This window comes from Mycetomoellerius zeteki, unplaced genomic scaffold (genome assembly GCF_001594055.1).
Source record: "Mycetomoellerius zeteki isolate Tzet28-1 unplaced genomic scaffold, Tzet1.0 scaffold158, whole genome shotgun sequence".
Classification (NCBI taxonomy): Eukaryota; Metazoa; Arthropoda; class Insecta; order Hymenoptera; family Formicidae; genus Mycetomoellerius; species Mycetomoellerius zeteki.
Genome location: NW_017256532.1, coordinates 1,530,578 through 1,543,496, shown reverse-complemented (window position 1 = coordinate 1,543,496; position 12,919 = coordinate 1,530,578).

The window sequence follows — 12,919 nt, the reverse complement described above, 5'->3', positions numbered from 1 at the left end:
AACATTTTCTGGACAGTTGTGAAACTTCGCTTGTAAGAATAATCTATATTTGCAGATGTAATATGATGAAAATTGAATTGTTTGACGTGTTTGACGAAGAGATTTATAATATTGAGAGAGTTCAATAGACCCACCGTCAGCTCTGGAGAGTTAACTCTCTATCTGCAATCATATTTTTATTCCCTCCATCTGCAATCTGAGTCTTTTTTTACCAACTGAATTCTTTTTACTGAATTTTTTTTAGGTTTTCTAAAAATATGGAAAAATTCAAGATTATTTTTTAACGTCTCTATTACATTGCCAAATAGTTTTTAACTCCAATGTTAAAATTTTTATTTAATAAAAATTGATTTGAGCAAAAATGAGGGTAATTTCGCTTGTCCAAAAGATCCAAATTGCAGATAAACGTTAATCATTCGTTATATTCTCATTTCGCAATGATAATGTGACTTGTGGACCACAAGTTGTGGTATCAACGGCACGACGTCCGCAGTTGCAGGAAAGTTACGATTCAAGACTCGTAAGAAGCTTAGGATTTCTGCGGCTTGAGATAGATTCCGAACGACTCAAGCAGCGATACGTATATCACCTAAGAAAATCCAGACGCGACGGCTGGCACGCGAACATGACCTTGTTCGATGAATAGAGTTCTTCTAACTCCTAGGGCTTTCTCTCTCTCTCTTATCCGCTAGATAGAAAGATGATTATCTGAACACAGTCGTTAAACGCGATTTGTGGACGGATATTGTGGTCATCATTCAGCTTTAACCATTATCATCGACCATTCTAGCGGTCATATTTTCTGATCAAAATCTCGGTATGGCAAGAAATCGAAAAACATCTATTTAAAAACATCTATTAAAGCTCATTAGCATGAATACTATTATCTGTCAATTTAATTTGTGACACATTCTACACTATAAAAAAATCACATGTAAAATTATAATAATAATAATTATAGTGGGTAATTTGAGACCTACTATTAAAGATAAACACACAACTTACATATAAAATTATTATTCTTTATAGGGACCAAATAATTTGCAAAAGTAAATTTACAATTAAAGTTAACATTTTCCGATTGATTTTTCACAAAATCTTTCACTTAATACAATATATTATCTATTGTATTAAAAGTTATCTATTCTGAAAAATATTCCTATATTAATAGAAACCGCCGGTTTCTCATATTTTTCCTTTCTCCTTGGATCTTCTTTTTAGCAACATATTCTGAAATATTACGCGGTTTAATATAAAATATTATTCATCATTTCTATAACGTAGAATTCGAGGTAGAATCTATCGCGCGTTCCAAGCAGGATTAATTAACCTTTAATTTCACGAAAGGTATGACGCCACTCCAGCTAGGATCTTATTTTAGAATTTGCGACGCTTTATCCGGGGCACGCAAAGTGTGACTTATGAATAATTTAGCGAGCGTATTATTCATGAGCGGGAAAGCAATAATGAATTGCGTCTAATTGTACGCGCGATGCACAACTTGATATAACTAGATGGATTTATCGTAATTAACTTCTCCCGGACCTCTCGAACATTTTTCGTGTAGTCGTTAGTGTCACCATTGTCCCAGTTAAAACAGGATTAAAATGCGTTATTATGACGTGTACGCGCAATTACACAACAAAGCGCCTTTAAGCCATTAGGAAACAGTGTTCACCTGTGCTTCCTCCCAGAGGAACAAAAAATTGAAGTTAATAGGCCATTCTTTCGGAACGGGTGGACTGTAAAGGCTTAACAAAGCGGTTAGAATTTCCCCTGCCTCCGCCCCGTCGATATTGCCCGTCGCGTTGAGCCGACCAATTTGCAGTTTGCCTTTTTTTTCTGACTGCAATTTCATCCGCGCGTGCTATTTCAAACCTAGTTCAATCCTCTATATGTATAAATGCCGCATGAAAATCATCGTGGTGGTTTATACACGATGTGTCGCGTGTGTATAAATCAACGACCAATATGTCGCGTGAAGTCTTGATGGTACACAATTTTAATTCCACCAGATGCGAAATAGCCTGTGAATATATCGCGTCTGCAATTTATCGAACGCTAAATGCAAGTGCAGACAGTCGTTTTTCCGATTATCGCGGACGGATCATAATGCGCGAACGACAAAACGATGGGTGGGGCGATCGCGAGCTCTTAAATTCGGTTCGCTGTGCAGGTAATTACGTCCCTCGCGACAGGTGCATACGGTGCAGCGTATGTATCTCATTCTGGACGCTTACACCGTAACAAAATTGCACTGTTTACGATTGCCGCGCAAGCGTCATTATAACGATGAGAAACGCAAGCTTTACTGCGTTTTACTGGCCACTAAATAATCTATTTCTCTCGCGTTTACACGTGCCGCACCCCGGCAAAGAGAGAGTGTGTGCGTGCGTGTATGCATATGCCTCTTCGAGACGAGACATCGTGCATCCACGGACCTAAAACCCGAAATAAACCGCAGCTGGAGCTGCCTAGATTCCTTCCTTTGCCATCGGCAACAACGCTTTTATTGATCTATCGTCCGCCAATTTCATCGTTACACCAGAATATTCGAAAAATTCCACCGTAAACCGTCGTGGCCCTGCGATAACGGGTTTATGCACCGTAAATGTCTGACATTAATCATTCGCGTCTTGAGTACTTGAGTTAGTTAATCATCTTCGCTATCGAGGGACAGGCTGCTGGTAAACGCGGAAAATATGAGGGCGATGAGAATTCTTCAGCGAATTCAGAATCTATCATATCTTTCTCAGGTAAAAATATTAATCGAGCATAAAGGATTGCGTATCGATAATCTAGATGCTAACGTATAATAATAGAGTTAATATTGGCGTGTATTTACGCCATGGATTATCGAAAATACGGTACAAAGATTTCGTGATTTACGATCCGATAGTTAAACGGCAAGTCAGCTTGAGGCATGATATTTCACAGCCAAGCGAATTTTCTCAGCGCCGCTAGGCAAGTTAATTTAATCTTAAAAGCAAGCTAAATCACGTGACATACCTGTCGTCGTACTGATTAATAGAACGGACGATATATATACAATGCGTTGTAATTCGCTTGCATCGTTCACATAATAGCCAATTGTCTACGCGCGTCAAGAGATTTTCAAATCACTCTTAACTATTCTTAAGGAATCGTGTCAAATACTATTTTACATGGCTCTTAACTTGTGTTTGATATTTCTAAATATCATAGGATTTTCGCTTTTTGATCTACCTCGGTACATCTGAGAGATGTTTGATGTGAATCACCATAATTTTGATATGTAAATTACTAAAATTTTGTTATATTTCAATTAAAAAATTATGTTATTGATTAAAATAACAAAATTTCAATTAAAACACAATTTTTTAATTGAAATATAACACAATGTTGGTAAATCACGACAAAATTATAATTGTTTACATCAAATATTTCTCTCAATGTAACAAAGTAAAATAAATATATTTTAATAGTTCTAAACCAAATAAATATATCTTCATATTTAATAAATATTTAGTTGGCAGTACTCAACTAAGTATTAATTAAAATCGGCTATATTTTTTCTTAGTTTGGACTGAGAAAAATGTTTGGTATGATATGTCGCATACAAAAACTTTCTTACTTTTTAATTAAAAAATTTTGTTGTCCTAATGAAAATTTATTTAAACAAATTTTGATTATATATACAATATAAAACAAAATTTTTAAAATAAAAAATAAGAAAGTTTTTGTAGGTACATTTCTCTCAGTTTAAAAGAGAAAGACAAAATTTTTTAATTAAAAAGTCATTCTAACCAAATGTGTGATTAGAACAAAAATTTTTTAAATTAAAAAGTAAGAAAGTTTTTGTAAGTCAGATATAAAACATTTTTCTCAGTGTAGTGTGAAAAATATTTATCTCACGATTATTCGCGTTATAAGAAATCAGGTTAAAGTAAATTAATTTGATAAAACATCGTCGTAATCATCAGACGAAACGAAAGGTGCGCTAAAATACCAAATCCAATTAAATCTCGATGAATCAAGTGACTCAGCGTGTTTTAATTGCTGAAAGCCGAACAAAAGCACACGCCATAGCCGCGACGTGTTGCGGCTTCGCTTATTTTATCATTGAAAACGTGTCGTAGCGGTCGGTATAATTTTTAACTTTCGGTGCACCATGCAGATAGGATTCATTCGACCGTGTTCGTTGCTTATCAAAATTGGACCAGGACGTGTTGCCGCCGAACGATTCGAACAAAACCAGGGATGTATATATTTAGTGCGACGAACAGGTGATACGACACGATGCTTCGACAGCCGCGTTCGTCATTAATGCAACGCAACATAGCGAAGAATAAACGATTCGTTGAGCTTGCAAAGCAAATGCGTGCATCTTCTATCGCTATTCCTCTCGCTGTCTCTGTCTCTCTCGCTCTTTTCTCGCTTCTACCTTGTTCCCCGCCATCAAGACATACAATTATGAGTTTTGGCAGCACCGAGTCGTCCCGCTTTTAATCAATCCGTTTGAAAAATCTTCATACGTTGTTTAAAGGCAGAATTACGACTGGCGGTGGCTGGCAAAGATCAGAAATTTTCGCGCAATGTTCCCCGGGAAAGGAGTCGTCCATTATCTCTCTCGTAATATACTTTGGCACGGATAGACAGAAAAAACAGACCCTCATTAAGAAATAACTGCAAAGAAATCGCGTGGAGCGCTAATGAGGAAATTTAGAACGAGCGAGAGCTAGGAAAAAAGAAAAGACAAACTCGACTGTGCTCCCGGTTGACGTGTAGAAAAAAAAGGAGCAGGACGTTTCAGGTTCGGCGGAAGTGGGCGAGAACAGTAACTCGCAATACGGTCCCGTCGATGCTTTTGACGCGTACACATACATACGTACATATATACACGTATACGCGGGATGTTATTTGCAGCCGCGAGGCAACCGTTTCCTGGTCCTCTCAAATGATTGATCGTTTTCACCGTTATACATCTTCTTCGTCTCTCATATTCTGTTTCAACATTTCGCTCTTTCAACCCCCCATCGTAATTCTATCTCATTTTTATAGTTATCTCCATGTATCTCTCTTAACTCCCACGTGTTAATTAGACACGTGATTCTGCCGCGCAACCTTGGTAAAAAACTTTTTATATAAGAACATGATACATATACATAAACATGTACAAATATAAATAATTATATACGAAATATGTTCGTATACGTCCATATATCCTTTTTTGTAAAATTATTGTTTGGTACAAGAAAAATAATAATAATGAGAAAATAAAAAATAATTAAAGAGATAATTTCCGTATTTTGTTTTTTTTTTTTACAAAAAATCAAGTTTAAAGAAATGCAGAAAAATTGATTATAAATAATTAATATAATAATTTATAATTATATATATGAGCAATTTATATATATATATTATTCTTAAAGTTGAAGTGTCAATATCCAATAAACACACCAATCAACAGTAACATAATTAATATCATAATTTCACATTCAACATTGTAACTGTTACATACAACATGTGTTATATTAAATTTATATTAAGTATGAAATTATAACAATAATAATGTTATATTACTGTTAATTAATGTTTACTGGGTATGATACTATAATCCATTTTGCCTGAAAGAAGTCTTCTTCATTGTAGTTGCAATGTTACAGTCGACAAAAGATGAAATCTTTAAGTAACGTTAATGAGCATCCACGTGGCCTGTTACACCGCGACCCAGCCCTCCCCACATAAATTTTCTCACACTTGTGCGGTTTCACCTGCTTGTATAACAGTCCGACTATTCTTATCGGACCTGCACTCGTTTCCCACGCGCACGAGCCGACTACTATCTCGGACTATTTTTGCTTTTTTGTTCAACTTTGCAACTCGAACGAGGATATTTTCGGAAGTACTGCCGCGCGACACATTGTACGCGTTCAGTTGCAACATTTTATCTTGGTGCTATCAGGCACCACGACCCCACGACACGACGGTGCTTGCAAACGAGCGACACGCGACCTAACAAGTAACCAGGAGACACAGAGATGGTGCTGTAGATATTCCGAATAACATGTAGGGACGTGCGATCGTGACCTGATGGAGGATATGCATTATGCACGAATAGCTCATAATCGCGACAATGTTACGAAATGATTTATAAGATCCCGCTGTCAAAGCGACGTCGTCAGCCCATCTCAAGAAAAATTGAAATTCGCAGGTATCGTCTAAAGTTTAAACGACCTGTTACTGCAGTAACATGCATGACGACGTATACGTTTTCACGCTAAATATATAAAATCTCTACACCGTGATATCTTTTGTCTGCGTAAAATATGAATATTTTTTCCCACTGTTATACACTAATCACATTCAGTTTCACGCGGGAAATTCTGTTTCACGGGTAATCCTATTGTGTAACATGACAATCATTCATATACCGTGATAGAGAGACTTATCGCGGTAATAATTCAACCACGATTTTGCGCCCTACACCGGAGACGAGTATTTCAGAAGCGAACGATTATGACGTGGGTATCTTTGAATAATATATTTTGCCAAAGCTCCCCGAGCGAGACGTACATCTCACACGCAGAGCGGGAAGCAATCAGGTATTAAAGCGTTTGTGTAGCATAGTATCGGACTTCGGTGCATCCGATGAGAGAGAGAGAGAGAATGGAAAACAGAGAGAGGGAACCCCTCACGACTGAAAGAAAAATGTGGAGCGGAATAATTTAATCTGCCGCCATGTGATCGACCGTAAAGTCGTGCTTTAAAATCGTCCCCCGTACTTTTTTATCGTTCCTCGTTTTGTAACAGCGACCGACATCAACCAGAAGCCAATCGAAGGCTTCTCCAGTCCCACGACAATTGCTAACACGTAGGTTTTATTTGCTAAATACGTTATAACATCACGTATTTTGTGCATAACTTTTAGGTCACGCACAGTATGCCAATTTGCGTTTAAATAAGTAAACGTTTCAAGATTCGAACGTGCAGAAACGTTCACTCTTACATTACAAAGTAAATAATTCTTGTTAGATTAATGTGCAGCACATGCAGCAGATTAATCGAAATTAGATTATACAGACATATCTAAAGGAATCGATTTTCAATTACTCCGCTTATACAGAATGTCCGGAAAATCGAGGTCAATACTTCGGGAAGTAATTCGGGACCCAAAAAGCAGGAAAAAAAGCTGTATAAACATAGGTCCGGAAATAAGTCGTTTTCGAGTTATAATCACTTTTATGTTAAAAAAAATTATTATTTATTCCTCATAATTACAATCGCAATTTATTTCATAGTGTTTTAACATAAATAACTACATACATTTCGGACTATTTTGGACAAGCGGACTACACCTCCACGTGGAGCATCCTGGTTAACATCAAAATAGTCGAAATGTAGTTATTTATGTTAAAACAGTATGAAATAAATTACGATTGTGATTATAAAAAATAAATTACAATTTTTTTTTAATATAAAAATTATAACTCGGAAACAACTTATTTCCGGACTTGTGTTAATATAGTTTTTTTCCCTTCTTTTTGAATCCCGAATCGCTTTCCGAAGTATTGATCTCGATTTTCCGGACACCCTGTATACATATACTGCATACAGCATACTGAGAGACAGAGAGAGAGAGAGAGATAACGTGCTGTAAAATTCTTTCCTAACACATTTATACACAATAAAATAATTTTAGCTTCCACATCACGAAAGCAAAAGAAACAAATTAAATATAATAAAAATTTTCTGTGAAAATAATCGCGATGAAGAAAAGACAAATAAAAGATAAAATATTAAATCGAATATTTGAATATAAATTCAATGATTCAAATTAACGAATACGATAATTTTAATTGGGTTCTTGAGAAGAAAACGAATAATTTTTTTTAATTCGACAAACTAAACCGGGAGGTTTTGACTCGGTTGAAAACTACATGTCACCGTAGTAAATTACACATGTGCATGTATAATAAATTACACGTTATTTTCCGCAATGTTGCAACTTAAAAAGAAACGCAACTTTGTTTTTAAGGAGATACTATTTGAGCAGGCATAGAATATGATTGCGATATTCCGGTAATATTAAAAAAATATGTAATCGGCCTTTTTTGCGAATTATTTCGCAATCTTGTTAAACTGCCATGTAAAAGCTCTATGAAGACCGGTTACGGCGATTGAATGTTGTACTCACCTCTTCGTCAGAAGGCGGTTCCTCATAATCCGAGAATGTATTCTTGAAGACGAAAATGCAATCCGACGACTCGAGATGACGCGTGTTGCCGAATTGCGTTTGTCCATCGACGGACTGCGTCGGTGCAGTCATCTCCACCATGTCGTGAGACGTGTCTATCAACAGTGATGTCGCCGTGTGGTTACACTTAGCTTTAATAATCGCCTCGGTCTGTCGGTACGGCAATTTGGGCGCGTAAGAAAACCGTAGAAAACCGTAGAAAACTGTAAAACAACAGAGAAAATCAAATATTTTTAGCATCTTTTTTTTCGATAATTTGAGATACATTATTTTTTGAGTGACTGACAACTGACATTACGATACTGATACATTAAAATGCAAAACCGAATCCAGACTAAACGAAGACGCGCAAACAAAGACGAATGAATAATTCATGAAGTGACCGATGACATTATAAAATTGATATATATTTTAAGTTTCTATAATAAATACATCGAGAGAAAAATATATTAATTTTAATACATATTTGTTCAAATAATGCCAGTTGAATATTTACTAAATAAACGTATATTTATTTGGATAACTTTTATATTTATTTAGATAAACTTTTATTTGATACAAAAACCATTAATTTGATCTAACTATTATATATTTTCATTTGGTAAATAAATATTACATTAGTACTATTCAAACTTTATTTATTAAAATTTAGTATATTTTTCTCTCACAATCAGTGTAGGAACACTAGATATATACACTGAAAGAGAGTCTAATAATAGCTATCAAATAAGTAAAATAATTCCAATTAAATGTTAAGTTGATAAAATCAAAAATAATTTTACTTTTCTTAAATATTCCTTACTTTTCTAAATATTTAGTAAGTATTATCAAACGGTTGATTATATTTAGTAATAGTTAGAAATATTTATAAAAGTAAAATTATTTTTGGTTATATTAACCGAACCATTTGATTGGAATTATTTCATTTCACATTTGATAACTACTATCAGATTCTTTTTTCAGTATATAGGAACATTATAATAAAGACATTAAAATAAACAATCTAAAGACCCTATAATAGATCTGACCACGAGATGATAAGCTTTTTATTGACCCATCGTTTTTGTCAATTTCAGTAAGAATATATAAAAGAGTATAGAATGAACAAAAGAGTATATTTTCTTAGTTCTTTTGATTTATAAGGAATCTTGGTTAGTTTGATTTGTTATACGAAAAAGAGTATAAGTTGGAATGAGATAGCATGTATAAAAAGATATATGGTGCGTTCGGGGAGACGCTATTAGCGCTACTTCTATCATTCTATCATTCTATCGTTGTTTATTAGACGTAAAACAAGGATAGAATGACAAAAATAGCGATAATAGCGTCTCCCCGAACGCACCTATAATATATACTCTTTTTTTCTTAATCTTCTTTTGACAAAATTGTCTGACAAAATCGTGGCCAGACTGTTATAGTGAAAACGAGCCTAAGAGTTACAGAATCCCAGTGCTGAGATTGGTATATGTTAGAGACTCTATGATCTCTAACCAATCTCAGCACTGGGATTCTGTAACTCTTAGACTCGTTTTTACAACATGATTACCTAAAGATTAAAGGTTACCAAGAAATTCATAAACGAATTTCATTGATGAATCTCTTTTGGTAATCTTTAATCTTTAGGTAATCATATTGTGAAAACGAGCCTAAGAATTACAGAATCCCAGGTAACCATATATTGTGAAAACGAGCGTTAACGTCAGTATTGACATTTTTATACTATAATTGCAAATATATTATATATAGTAAAAAAGCTGCGCAATGACAATATAACGATATCGACCCTGTTGTTAAGAATTATAGGAATCCCAATGCAGATCAAACAAACAAGTCCAAAACACGAATGAGCAACTCGCTCGCCAGTACTCCAGTGACGTATTCATTTTTGTATTCAAATTGTACTCATTTTATATAAATAAAAGTGCCAATCTCTCTTCCAGAGTCAACAGTAGATGTTTATGTGTAAATTCAAATTCTTTACTAAAATTCAAATTTAAAACGTTTCGATCCTACCCTTTTGGGGCATCCTCAATAATTAACAAATAATAATTATTGCGTGGAAATTGAGGTAATTATCGCAGTTAAATACAGTAAGATAAAGAAAGTCACACGCTGAGATACATATAAGTTTCACCTGCATCAACTTTGATTAAATTTTTTAAATACCTATATATGAACCGGTAATGGAATCCTAAATCATATAAATCAAATGAACCCGAATTATATCGAATTCGTAATCTCATATTTCATGTGAACTGTTCAACGTCCTACTAATGTATCACAAAACTCACGTATCTCGTGCCCGTTTCTACCAATGTGTGTAGTTTAATTTTAATCTCGATTCCACTAATTCTTCATTTTTTTCTAGTTGTAAGAATCAGAAAAAGATAAACAATAAGTTGAACCAAGATTAAAGTTAATCTACATTAGTAGAAACAGGCATCAGACTTTCTTTATTTTATTGTATCTGACTGCAATAATTACTTCATCTTCTATGAAACAAATCCGACATTTGTTAATTATTAAGGATGACTCAAAAGTGAGGAGTTGAAACATCTTATAAATTTGAATTTCAATAAAAAATTTAAAATTACACATAAACACCTAATTGGCTCTGATTGGCATTTTTACTTATATATTCTCTAAGCCTTTTGTTTTTCTTATATACTTTTTCTTTATTCGCTCGCTCACACTTATTTACTTGATCCAAATCGAGCTTTCGACAAAACTAATTTTCGTTAAAGAAAACTAAGAAATTAAGAAAGAAAATTGTAGAAAATTAAGATCGTAAGTAATTTTTGGTTTTTCAATGCATAAATATTGTAAAAATACTTCGTCTCTCTTTATAATGAATATGCTATCTTTAGTAACTTTGCAAAGTTAATCAGAATCCGTGTTTAACGTGTCAAGAAGGAAGTGCGAGAATATCAAATTAATCTCTTTTTTCAAATTGTGTTCTAAAGGGACAGAACAGAGGAAAAATAAATTAAAGATTGTAATAGATATTCCACATAATTTTCGTCACGCAATAGGAGAGTAAAGGTATCTTTCATGCTGACGTTCGATGCTCATTTTCGGCATCAAAATAAATCGCGTGATCAAAATTGACGCTTGATATTCGTCAATTTCTGTCACGTGACTTATTTTAACACCGAAAATAAGCGTCGAGCGTCAGCGTGAAAAGACACCTTGAGGCTGGTGTTCCATGAGCAGAAATCGGCGAAAATTTACAGCGGGACGAAACAGCGAAACCAATCACAATCGCAGAAAAGAAAGCAAAGTAATGACTGTAGAGTTGTAATTAGTCGCGTTCTTCCATTCTGCTGTATATTTCCGCACATAGGATTGCATAAGATGCCTAGCCAGAGGATTGCGAATCGGAGATTAAATTCCAGCCGATCAAAACCAAACGGATTTTAAAATTAAAATTAAAATTATCTGATTGGTCGAATTTTAATCTTCAATTCTCGCAATCCTCAGTCTCCGATGCGTAGTGATAGACACGGGAATACCGTTTGATTTCGACCGCCGCGCAAAACTCGAAGACCCGTCATTTTTATTACGTATGTCGCCTGCCTTAAGCCATGCATGAATATTCATCGCATTCGTGCGATACATCACGAGTACGCAGTCCGCCGCGTTTAGCGCACTGCCAATGACAGCTCGCTCTCCCCCCCCCCTCACTTCCCCCTTCTGTCCCGTTGCCTCCTCGCCGGCCGCGATTAATCACCCCGCCTCAATATCAAAGCGTGACGGCGGCGCGGTTTTATCTCGCTCGACGACGGAAAACCCGATTAATCATTAGCAGCGAGAGACGAAGCGAGACTCGGGGAAATCGGCGTGCGCGATCGATGCGCTCGGGCGCGTTGGCGCGAATGACGTTTCATTCATACGTGCCGAGTGCACGTGTAACGCGCGCGACCACATGGCTGGTGCAGCGAGAGGAGGGGGGGAGAGGCGGGGAGAGGAAAAAGGGAGGAGGGAAACGGTACACCTTCCGGCGACACTCGTGAACGCGGATCGGTTTTCAAGGAACACACAAAAGTCAATGAAAACCCAAATGACTTTATTTTGATTCTTAACGTCAATAAACGGTCAAATTCTGTAACCACAATTCATCGTTTTGAATTCCATGACGTCAAAATAAAGTCATTTTGACTTTCTCTTGATTCGGTACGTTGGATTGAGTAGACAAGCCGGCGGTAACGTGAATTACGATCCGCGTGAATTACGATCCACATCGTACCGACGGCCCTTTTCCCTTTTACGCGAAAGGCGTGCAATACGCATGCGAATTACCACGCAAATCCACAATATCCATATGCCATGTGATGCTACGCGAGCGAATTCGAACGTCTTCCAGGTTGCACTCGCTGCGACCGCGAAGTTCGTGGGACTCGGTGAGCATCCGATATGATTTAATGCAGACCGAGGTGATTCCAATTTTTTTATCGGTAAATGAGACGAAAAATACTCACGTTGGTCGATTTCACGAGAGTGAAACACCCGATTCGACGAGGTTATGATACGGATGGATACATCCGCGCGTATCACCGCGAAATTCCGCTTCGGAGCAAACAGGTGCGAGCGCATTAACGCGGTAAATTTGTGACGGACGTGACGATATCACCTTTATCGAAATTCGCAATCTCAGAATTGTCACGTTAATACATAACCCGATAT